The following is an 11,600-nucleotide window of genomic DNA, read 5'->3' on the forward strand; positions in this document are numbered from 1 at the left end:
CCCCTTGTTGTGTCACTTCATTCCCTTGTCCAAAGTCCCTCTCCATCTTCCATTCAGCATTTCACCATTCCCTTTATTGAGGGGGTTGCTTTGGTAATAAAAAAATGAAGGAGTGATGGGAAAAGTGACACCTCCACCTGCCAAGCGATGCCTTTCAGCTCCTGCATTTGGCTGAGCCAATTTTTTTTTTTTTCTGGGATCTGGAAGTCCATTTGCAAAGGCTGAAGGGAAGAAAAACAACCTTCTCCCCCTGCTGCCCCACCACCTAAGTGCTAAAGCAGATCCCAGAGGTGGAGCATGGGGAGGTGTAAGCAGGAGAAGACCTGGCAGGAGATCTTGTTCTCCGGTTGTGCCTGGGGGCTTTTCCCGTTGGAGCCCCTGGAAGGCCAGCAGGGAAATGATTCCAATCCCAGGCTTTCCAGCTTCCACGCTAATTTAACCCAAACTGTTTCCTAGTCTCTGAGAGGGGAGCAGGGATGAGGTTTGCAGATTGGAAGTTGGGGGGGGGCGGGGTGGGGGGAACTGCAAATGATCTCAGCAGTTTTACAGCCATCTCTTTTCCTGGCAGGACATGAGGGAGAGCGTCTCCCTGCCTCTGGGGTGGAAGGTGGAGGAATGTGAATGCTGGAACACTTCTCAGTTTGCCCTGATTGTCTTTCCTCCCCCAGCAGTTTTATTGCTGTCCGTAATTGTGAGCAAGTATTCCCACGTGCATTTTCATCCTCCATCCTCAGAGGATCAGTTCATCCCAAGGGATTGATGGGTATCCCAGAGAAGCCACCCTTACCCATCCATGCTGGTTCCAAAGACTGTGCAAGCAACCACTGGGTGTCACCTCCACCTAGAGAGAAGAGAAATCTCTGGGAAAAAGCGTGTTTGAGGTGAATGTTTACATGGATTCTCTTTTTTTTGGTCATCTGTGCCTCATCTGCTGTGGAAACACCCTGAGCAGACACAGCTGGGAGGGGACTGCAGGGGGTGGTCAGCAATCCTTTCCCACTGGAGACTTCCATCCCATCCACCAGTAGCAGGGATCCTGCCTTTCAGGCTCAGCTTTTCCCTCACAACAAAAATTCCATTCCATTGTGCCTCTGTTTCCCACTTGTCCCAAACCTGTTTCCTGTGGTTCATCATCTACTTTAAAACCTCTGTGCGACACATCAGATCCTCAGGTCACAAGAGCCACCAGCTGAAGCCAGTTTTTCAGCAAGGGAAAAGCAAAGGTAAAAAAAAAAAAACCAGGAGAAATTGATGCCCTCCTGCTGCCCTTGCTGAGATGTCTCCTTTTACATCCTCAGCATTTGGAGAGAGCCTTTAGGGAGCAAGAGCTTTTTCTTTGTGGCAAATGAGAATATATCCCATAATACAAGAGGGTTCCATAAAGGGCAGCATGGTGGGAACCTGTTAATTAATTAAATTTATGCACACCAATGAAGTGTTTTGTAGCTGGTCTGATTCCACCATCTCCATTGGCATTTACATGGCAAAATTTTTGGAGGTTTTCGGGCTGCTGTGATTTTTTATGATGAAATTCCCACTCCGGAGCTGTGTCTCCCCATGAAGGGGACCATCAGCTTCTCCCTGAGGATGAGGGCTCAGAGCATCTCTCCATCTCCTCACCTACTGAGTCATTTGCAGTGTGGGGTCACTGACCTGGCTGTCCCTCTGGTGTCCTTGGTGCTCCTCAAGAGGATGGCCCAGATGGGCACCAGTGCTCAACTGGCTGATTCTGGAAGAGGAACCATCCCACCCCTCATGGTCAGAGTATCAGCCAGAAAATGGGGGAATTTGAGGCCAATTATTCCCTTTTCCCTGGAAATCATCTTGGGCAGAGGAAATTTTACCCAAAGACAAGACAAATGGGTGATCCAATTGAGAAATTGATGATTCAGACCAGAAGAGGAGAAATTCAAACTAAAAGAGGGGAAACTCAGACTGAAAGAGGGGAAATTTAGGTGGGACATCAGGAAAATTTTCTTCCCTGGGAGGGTGGGCAGGCCCTGGCACAGGGTGCCCAGAGAAGCTGTGGCTGCCCCTGGATCCCTGGAAGTGTCCAAGGCCAGGTTGGACACTGGGGCTTGGAGCAGCTTGGGACAGTGGAAGGCGTCCCTGTCCATTGCAGGGGGTGGGATGTGATGAGCTTTAAGATCCCTAAACCAGTCTGTGATTCTGTGATTTTAAAGCATAAAACATCCTATGTGAACCTGCTCCAAAGGGACAGAATGAGCTCAGACATGGAGGTAGCAGAAGCTTTTTTTTTTTTTTCCCTTGCTGTTTCACTGCAGGGAAGCCAGAGAAGCACAGTGACAAACTGCCTTGTTTTGGAGCCGAATATTTACGTTTTCCCCATGTCTCCCAGAAGGCATTAGTACTTTTCCAAATGAGGCACGAGAGAAGCAGATGCTCAGTGGTCTGTGGATCTCATGTTTGCCTAAGTACCGTGACATATGTGCCTGTGTGTCTCCACACACACACACACACACACACACACACACACACACGAGATATTTCAGATTTCCCATTTAAATGAAGGGTGGGATACCCTTCAGCACTGCCTTTCTCAGCATATGTGTTCTTAGACTCACTCATTCTTTGTTTCTGCCAATGCCTAAATTGGGAATACTAAACAGCCACAACTATGCAGCTCGTGGGGATGCGGGAATTCGTTTGGAGGCAGCGAGTTTTGGTCCGTTTGCAAGGGACAGAGGCGCTGCAGCTGCAGGAGAGGAGATTTCAGTCTGTGATGTGCATCATGGCCCTTGTTTTTGCAAGCGCCTCGGGGCAGAAGTGAAGCTTTTAAACAGAGAGCAGCCAGCAGGTTCAGTGCCACGCCAGGGGATACACGTTCGTTTGTGTTTACAGAGAGGAAACACCTGTTTGCGTGTTGTTGACACTGGGTTTTGGTTTTTAGGCCCCAAAACACCCGGGAAAAGGTGAGTGGTGGCTGGCAGCGTTCCCAAGGTGTGGCACTTTGCTGTCCAGGTGAAGGCCAGATCCTCTGGGGTGGCTGAGGGAGCTCCATGCCTGTCCAAATTCGGCTGTCATCACCCTGGCTGGTGCCACAATGAGCAACGAGGTGATGGTGGCTGGGAGAGGGGTGGGAGGAGCAGGGAAGGGCTGGGGGATAATGAGGAGCCAGGTGGGTGCTGAGGAGCAGAGAGAAGGGAAATTCAACACAGGCTCAAGTGTTTTTACTTGTAAATCATTCCTTGAAGCCAGGGGAGGTTGCACCAGGGTGTCCATCACAAGCGTTATCCCAAAGCACCCATTTTATAAAATCCCAGAATCACTGAGGGTGGAAAAGCTCTCTAAAGCCATTGAGCCCAGCCTGTGACTGATCCCCACCTGGCCACCAGCCCAGACAGCTGAGTGCCATGTCTAGTCATTCCTTGGAATATGGGCAGCTCCTCACCCCAAACTCTCATCCAGGAGTACATGGGATGCAGAATTTGTGCAAATAACTGATGGGATTTGTTTCGTTTTGGTCGCAGACATTAATTTCCGCCTCTTGTCCCCATAGTTTTTTTATCCCATTGTAATTTTTTTAAACCCATTTTTCCTTCCGTTGTTCACGTGCGTTTTGGTGTTCTGTTTTGGGGTTTTTTGGCAATAAAACATCAAGCCACACAATCCTCTGGGCAATATTTTGCCAGCCTGCAGTTGCTGAGTGAGGCAAGCTGAGCTGTGCTGTGACAGCTCCCTGATATTACCCACCACAACAATAAACCATTGGCAGGGAAGCAAAAAGAAGATATTCACAATTCTCCAACTGGACATTGACTTTCCAGCTGTAAGATTGCTTCCTTTGCTCCAGGGATAAGTCCCACTGGAAGTATAATTTCATTTTTCTGGTGTGTTATGGCATGAAAAAGATTTATTCCTTCACTTTTATGGGAGAGAGGGTGGGTTACAAAGTGTTAGTGGGGCAAGACAGCATGGGGTGATGCAGCCCATTGATCAGGCAGTGAATTACAACAGAGACGGAGCTCTGGCCATGACTCAGATGCCTTTGAAAGGGAATTCCATGTTTTTTAGGGATGCCTGGAGGTCCCTGGAGCAGGTGAGATTGATTGGGGTAGACACTGGCTGAGGGCTGTTGCCTTCTGCACCTCCAGCTCCCCCATGGCTCAAGGTGAGGTTGCCAACAAGTCCTGCATCCCATTTTGGCCCAAAATAATGGCTTGAACTCCTTTCCACCCCACACAGGACCCATCCCCACTCAGCCCTCAGTGCTGAGCCCCCAGGCAGGTGCCCTCCTGCACCCCTCCTGCCCAGCCATGCCCACCCACATCCTTCCCTGCCCAGCACCCTGCCCTCTTTCCATCCTCCCAGTCCTGCCATTCCCTAGCTTTTCACCTCGCTTTTCATCCTGCTGTTTTGGGGGGTGAATTTCCCGCTGGAAGGCAAAGGGAAGTAAGGGGGTGAAGCCTCAGAAAGGGCACAGCAGCACTAAACCCCAAACCTTGTGTGCCTTCCCCCCTCTTCCTGGGGCAGCCATTGCTAAAGATCAAAGCACGAGGCAAAAATAGCAAAAAAGGGGAAGAGCTCGTGGGTTTTGACATCTGGAGGCCAGAAGCAGCTCCTGCTTCAGAGTAGGCAAGAAGTGAAGGAGGAAGGGGAAAAGTGGGTTTACAGGCTTTTTTTTTTTTTACAGGGATGAAAAACTTTTTTATAAATTTGTACAGGTTGCTATTGCTTAAGAGAGCAGTGTCTGTCTTAGTCCTAATTTCAGAGTTAGGGATGCTAAGAGCACTTATAAATAAAGGGGTGGGTATTTTTTGACAGGCAAAACACCAATTTTTCTGTGATAGATCACTTGACTTATTTTATTCCAAGTAGTGCAAGGAGCCACCTGGGAAATGTCTATGCTGCTTGGCTAGATGAAATAGGTGTTGTTTTCTTTGGGGCTGGAGATTTTCAGGTTCAAAGGTTCAAAAAAAGGTTCAAAAGCCATCCCAAATCCAATGGGACATCCAAATCAGAGCCTTTTTTTTCAAAGGTTTTCACTTCTACACTCTCTGTCTCCAATCCTTTTAGAAATCCAACCTCTGGATAGCACTGGAAACAGCACAGGGTGACATTTCACACAGCAAAATGTGATTTACAGTGGATGAATTGTATCCGGTGTGATGAGTGATTCTGGCCATGGGATAAAAAAATGTGGTGGAGGAGGAGGTGAGAATGGAAAATGACCATTTTGGTTATCTTCCTTTTAGCAGGAAAACTCATGAAAGAAATAGAAAACGTCATTTTTGATGAGACAAATGGCTGTCTGATACCATACAGGTTAAGTGTCCTTTTGTTTTATTTTATTTTATTTTTAAATTTTATTTTTTCTTAGCTGTTCAATCTGTTGAAGAGCTGGAGCTGTCAGGAGGTGTTTGGTGGAGTGGCATGTGGTATGTTGGACCCTCTGTGGTCCTTTCTGAGCTCCACCACCACAGAACAGGAAAATCCCAGAATGTTTTAGGTTGGAAGGAACCTTAAAGCTCATTTCATTCTAAACCCCCTGCCATGGGCAGGGAGACCTTCCACCAGTCCATGTGTTGAAATGACCCCTTGCCTGGGTTGACTGCCTTGATGTGGGGTCAGTGACCATATCTTGACTCCTTGATTTGGTGCTAAAAGAGCTTTTTCCCCTCTTCCCTTCACACCTCCCAGTCAGGATCTCCCATTCACCTGGAGACCACTCGGGAGTTGATGCTCTCATCCCCAGTGCCCCTGCCATGGCTGGTGGTGATGCCAAACCCTCCCAGGCTGCTTGTCTGAGTGCCTGCACTGTGCCACTTTCCCTGGCACAGGGATCAACCCTCTCCTCGTGGTTTCCAGGTGAATTCCATTTGCTCATTTAGCAGGAAATCGCAGGATCGAGCAACCCTTACCAGAAAACTTGAGAAAAGGAAGGGAAAAAGAATGATAAAAGTGAGTGTGCAAATGCTGGTTGGTTGGATTGGGCAGGAATGGGAGAATGAAGAAATGCACAAGGGGGTTTATTACTTTTTTTGCTCTGGTTTGGGCTGCCTTCATGTGAAACTGGAGCTAGATCCAGCAAGGGCATTTACATGCACGGATGTAGCCTTCAATCAGGGTGATGTAAACACTGCTGCAGCATTTTTGGAGCAGGCTGTTTGGGAAATGTGATGGATTAAATATGACAAACAAGATTCCAGGACGTTTATTTATCCGCCTTTCAGCTGGTGCCAGCTTCATGTTAGGCAAGGCTCTGGCTACCAGACCAATCTGAGGCCTCGGGGGCAGGCAAGGCAAGGGGGGAGCAGCCATGAGGAGAGCATTTTCCAAGCCCCATCTAATCTAAAGCATCTTTTGCTGAGTGGTGCAGCGAAGAGGATGTGGCTAACACAAATAAAAAAAAATCATAAAAGGGATCAAAGTGTGTGTGCAAATTCATTCCTTGTGGCAGGAGCTCTGCCAGTTCGCTTGCTCGCCTGCTTTCCTAAGGGGGAAAAAAAAAAAAACTCCCAGCCCCCTGTGATGGGGCGGGAAAATCGCATGTCAGGATCTCTTCTGGATTTCATAAGAGCCTGAGCAGTGATGGATGGCTGGGGTGACACCAGAGCCTGGCTGCTGTGCCGGGATCTGAGGCGCTTCCTGCCCGTGCCAGGGTTGCACATGGAGCACAAGCTCTTTATGAACAGTTCAAAGGCACCATGAGTGTGGGTGGGGGCTGGCTGGGAGCTCCAGGCCACCAGGAAGATCTCAGGCACTTGCAGGAACCTGACGTTACCCCGATGCCTGAGCGCTTCCTGGTGGGGGGAAAGATGAGGAGAGCTTGCCTTAAAGATGCCAAAACCCCAAGGTAATTAAGAAAAGATCCACATCAGGTGGTACCAGCTGGAATATTTGGGTTGACCTCGCTTCACACATGGAGGAAAAGACAGTTGCCTTCAAGGCAGCCACTGCAGCCTTTGAGCTGTTGTCTGCTGCCTCATCCCAAGCCAGTTATCCCAGCTCCACCACCTCATCCCGCTGTGGAAACCACATGACACAGCCAGGCCGTGTTTCTGATGGGAGTGCCGGAATAACATCCGTGGAGAACAAAAGCTGAGAGCCTCGGCAAATGCAATGCTGGAAAAAGAGTCGGCCCAAAAAGTGAAGGGAACGTGCCTTCAAAAATCCTGCAGCAATACTAATGAAATATAAACATCCATTTCTGCATCTGCAGAGAAAGGAAGAAAGAAAATTCAATCAAGGCCTTGTTCTTATATTCCAGGAATTTGCTCCATTGAAGATTGTCAAATACCTCATGCCAACACTTGGGAGAATGACAACGGCGTCTTTAAGTGCAGTGAATCAAAGCACAAGAGCTAATTTGTACAGAACCCAAAGTGCTATTCTTAGAAACCATCCAGAATCAGAAAATAAACAATTCATCAGGAGGAGAAATGTTGGAAGTCGTAAGGGAGATTAACTCTGGTCTGAGTGGAAACAAAACCTCAAATGAGCCACATGTCATTCCCACACTCAGTTAACTGCAGCATTGTTCAAGGGCAGGACCAATAGGTTGGGAGGCTGTGGAGATGGATGGAGTAAATGGTGTCTGAAGAGGGGGAAAAAGGCAGAAAAATCAGTTTTCCCCTCATGGCTACTCCAAGAGAGGTTGTTTTGCCAGGGTCTGGGATGGGAGTGTAGAAAAGGGATGAGGGGTGGTTCTGGGAAAGGCAGATGCCAGAAGTGCAGAGAAGAGGTGGGCACAACCTGAGATGGGGATTTGAGGGTGAGTAAGAGTTTTCCATGGTGTCCAAGGTCAGGGACGCTTCTGAACACACTCAGCTTTGGTTGAGGCATGAAGGGTTTGATGCAAACTAATCCAGGTTGTAGGTGAAATTCCTAGACACAGGGCAAGTCTCTGCCAGCCTGGATATAGCTCTCAAACAAGGGACATCTACAAACTGAGAGCTAACATTTTCTCCCCTGAAATTCTTATTTTGCAAGATAAGATTGAAATGCCAGAGCTACTGAGTGAAAACACACTACCTGTACCAAGCCAGAACAATTCTTTTAATGAAGACCAGCTGCCTGTGCACTTCCCCAGCCTGGGAAAACACAAAGCAGATTGTCCTGAGCCTCGCAGCACTCTGGATCCCAGTTTCCAGCCCTGCTGTTGATGCACCTGGGGCCGAGAGCGTTGGAGAGGGGCAGGCGGCTCCTGAGAGCGGCAGCGTTCACACTGCAAACATGCCTTCCTTGGCTTGCTCTTTTCTTCCCAAACTGGGGCATCCTGGAATGATCCCACCATCCAGGTGTGGTGTGAAGGGCCTAGCAGTGATCTTTTCCATGTCAGTTTTGGTGCGGTATTCCTAGGCTGAAAGATGGAAATGCTCATTAGCATCATTGTGCGTTACCTGGAGCTGCTTCAAAAACCTGAGTGTTCATGGAACAAATTTTCCTGCAGAGATTTGCTGTGAAAAATCTTCATTTCACACAGGATATCCCCACAGAAAAGAAAGCAGGAGTCAGATAAATTTGTATTCTTCGAAAATAAAACCAAGCAAAGCTTCTCAGATGACTCCATAAAAATTCTAAAAAAAGAAAGAGGTGGAAAAAACCAAAGCATGAAAAAAGAATTCACACAAAGTAAGCACTAAGGGGCCTCTGGTATATGCCACAGGTATATTCCCAGTGATTCCTTTTTGCACAACACCAACAAAGTCATTATAAGTCAGTTCTTTCCTTTTATTAGCAAGAGCCAGGGCTGGGTGATTCAAAACACATTCAGTTCTCACAAGGGAGGTTTTGATCAAAGCATTTTTAAAAATCAGATGAAAGAAGCATTATAAAAAAAAGTTCATTCAATATGAGCAAAGAAGGGGAAATGGCTGCCCAGGAGAAGAGCTGGGAATATACCAGGAAAAAAGAATTACCCCAAAACCTGACACTAATACTATAAATAATCATATAAAGTGTTACACGTCAAAAAATGATTTACAGAGCCTGTGGTCCTTAATTCCTAGAATGAAATAAAACCTTTATATATGGCTGATTCAGACAACTCACATTATCTTTCAAAGTGAGTGTCTTCTCCTTCTCCTTCTCCTTCTCCTTCTCCTTCTCCTTCTCCTTCTCCTTCTCCTTCTCCTTCTCCTTCTCCTTCTCCTTCTCCTTCTCCTTCTCCTTCTCCTTCTCCTTCTCCTTCTCCTTCTCCTTCTCCTTCTCCTTCTCCTCCTTCTCCTTCTCCTTGGCACAAAGAGAAGGAATCATGGAATTATTAAGGTTGGAAAAACTCTCCAAGATTATCAAGTCCAACCCTTAACCCAGCACTGCCAAGGCCACCATATCTCCCCAAGTGCCACATCCACACAATTTTTGTTCACTTCCAAACATGGTGACTCCACCACTGCCCTGGGCAGCCTGTTCCAATGCCTGATCAAGCTTCCAGAGCAGAAACCTTTCCTAATATCCAGCATAAACTTCAGGGGAGCAGAGACATGTGGAAATGACTCCAAGGAAGTCCATGTTTTCTGGAGAAAATTCCAGTGCTGCTCTGTGCAGCATGGTCATGGCTATGAAATCCTAACTGTGATTTAAATCTGTGAATGACACTCTGGGTGTTACTTCTTTAACTGCTAATTTATTGCAGCCTAATTAAAATTTAAAAAATCTATCCAGGATACCTGAGGATGAGGGAATTTGGTTTATAAGTCAGTGCTTTGCCTGTTGTGGAAATATGAGAATGTCAGGTTTTTACTTGTCCAGGAGAGGTTTAGTTTAAAGTCAAAGGGTTTTCTGGGTTTTCTGGTTGTTTTTTTTGTTTGTTTTTTTTTTTCTCTTCATTTTAGATGATTTTAATCAACAGTACAATAATACCCAAAAAATAAAGGTAAAGCCTGAGCAGCCATGACCCAGTTTACAGATGAAAACTACTCTGGAAACGTTCAGGATTTCTTACTGAAATGAAGAAACTGTGGTATTTCATTATTATCATTAATAGTTCATTGAGAAGTTTTTCTGAGCCCTCAAACCCTGTTTTAATGCATTTCCAATGAGTGTTTTTTTCAGCAAGGTGCAGTCTTCAATGAGTTTAAGATAAACCAGCTTCTTCTCAATTCTCCAAGCATCATCCAGGCCAGGAACTCTTCCAGAGAAGTTGCTCGCTTTCTTTTGAAGCAATAGGAGTGCTCAGCAGATGTTCTCTTCTGCTGTCCTATGCCCTGTCCCCTGCACTGCACTTCAGCAGATTCCTCCAAATTAATGATCCCTGATCCATTAACAATCCCAAAAAGTTATGAATTCAAGCAATATCAAATTGATTTTACTTTTTTTTCCGTCAAACCAAGAAAATGATAGCAATTCCAGGGAAAGGGAACTCTTTTGGAGAAGCTCAGGAGAGAAGCATTGCTTTGCAGTTCTGAGAAAGTGGAAATTTCTTTGGAAATTCTCCAAACCCAAAGCAGAGCAAAATAAGGATTAAAACTGCAAAGGTGGTTTTGTGTGGGAAACCCACAATGTTTTATTTCAGAGCATGGATCGGGAGAAATCCACACCCTCACACTTTTAAGCTGAGTTTTTTCAGCTGAGTTGCTCAGGGAAAATTTTGCAAAATGCTCTGAAGTATCCAGAACTCAGTATTTTTATTGCAAAAAAACATCAAACCAAACTTTCATTGGACACAGAATCCTTGACAAAACTTCTGGGGCCTGGATCTGATGCAGAGGGAGATGGACCATGCTGGAGACCCAACCCAAGAGACACATTTTAATCCTCTGGAGAGGTTGCCCCCAGCTAAATATTCCACACAAGAGGGAAGGGTTATCATCCATTAGCCATCTGGCACATTTCTGGGAGCTCAGAAAATTTGTGTGAGAACTGGATGTGACCTGCTGATGTTCTTGGGCCTGCACAGAGACCCATCCTTTGTTTTTAACTCTACTCTTCAAAAAACAAGCAAAAAAATCCTTGATAAAATACAATTTAAATACTGATAGCTCATATTGTTTTGCCATTTCCATTTCCCTTTCCTGCTCTGTTGCAAAGCAAGCCACAGAGGAGAAAGGCTGTGAGGTTCACAAGGATTGATATCCTTTTTCCTTTCCTTTCCTTTCCTTTCCTTTCCTTTCCTTTCCTTTCCTTTCCTTTCCTTTCCTTTCCTTTCCTTTCCTTTCCTTTCCTTTCCTTTTCCTTTTCCTTTTCCTTTTCCTTTTCCTTTTCCTTTTCCTTTTCCTTTTCCTTTTCCTTTTCCTTTTCCTTTCGTTAAAAAAAGCATTTTGGGGAGGGCAGAATCACATCCTGAATTAAGAGCTTGGCAAGACAGTATGTTTTAAGGAGAAAAATATCTGTTTAAATTTTCTTAGGTGTCAAAATGCCTTGCTCTGACATGTTAAAAATGAAAAGGTTTCACTTGGAAAACTTTCAAATGTTTTATTTAATCATTAATATCAATTCATTGGCGTTATTTTTCTTTTTAAAAGCAGTCTGGCTTGGGAAGGCATCCAAAGCAGGCCAGAATTAATTAAACCAGTTTTGTTTCACCTGAACTTGTTGTGTTTGTTTTGATTTGTAGGGGAAAATGCTGGGATTAAAGTGCAGCCCAAACTTGTGAAAGAACCAACCCTCTTCCCATCATCACCAGCACCTCAGGTCTG

This window comes from Cinclus cinclus, chromosome 21, assembly GCF_963662255.1.
Source record: "Cinclus cinclus chromosome 21, bCinCin1.1, whole genome shotgun sequence".
NCBI lineage: Eukaryota > Metazoa > Chordata > Aves > Passeriformes > Cinclidae > Cinclus > Cinclus cinclus.